Genomic DNA, 697 nt, shown 5'->3' with positions numbered 1-697 from the left:
GCTGAAAGCTTGGTCCTTGTCCCTAATGCCAATCCAATAATGAGTACATAGTTTTGAGAAAAAGGAAAAAGAAGTTTCATTGCTTTGCTAGCAAAGGAGAAACACAAGGGACTTCTGTCCCAAAGGCTGTGATTCTTTCTATCAGCAGGAACAGGGAGTTTTAAGGAGGTGATTTAAAGCTACATTCCATAAGTTCTCCAGTGCAGTCAACATTCACTTGTTAATTTGGGAGAAAGTCATTTCTGAGATATTCTGGTGCCATCCCCAAAGTTTGGATGACTTTGTTCCTATGGTGGGTTTGTACTCAGGGACAGATAACTCTGCCCTCGATGGGAAGAAAGGTAATCCTGTTTCCCCTGGGATTAGGGACCTGGAACGATTAGGGAGGAGCAGGGAGAGAAGAAGAGAAAGAAACATGCCCATTAAAAAAATAAGTTACAGTAGCAGAACAGCAAGGGCTATATACAAATCATAAAGTGGACACAGTTACCACCACATGTGTGTAGACCCAGCCATGAGTACCCTGAAGGAGGTCAGAAAGCAGGGAGAATATTCCAGTCTCTGTTCCTGTCCTTGTGAGTAGCTCAGAGCAAGTCAAGTCTCCTCTGTACACTCCTGATTTCTTGTTTCTAATAAAATTTAAGTCAGCAAACAATTATTGAGGATCTTATATTGGTCATGCACCATCCTAACCACT

This window comes from Ictidomys tridecemlineatus, chromosome 13 (genome assembly GCF_052094955.1).
Source record: "Ictidomys tridecemlineatus isolate mIctTri1 chromosome 13, mIctTri1.hap1, whole genome shotgun sequence".
NCBI classification, from domain to species: Eukaryota; Metazoa; Chordata; class Mammalia; order Rodentia; family Sciuridae; genus Ictidomys; species Ictidomys tridecemlineatus.
The sequence above is the reverse complement of the archived record's forward strand: the minus strand, read 5'-3'. Positions refer to the sequence as shown.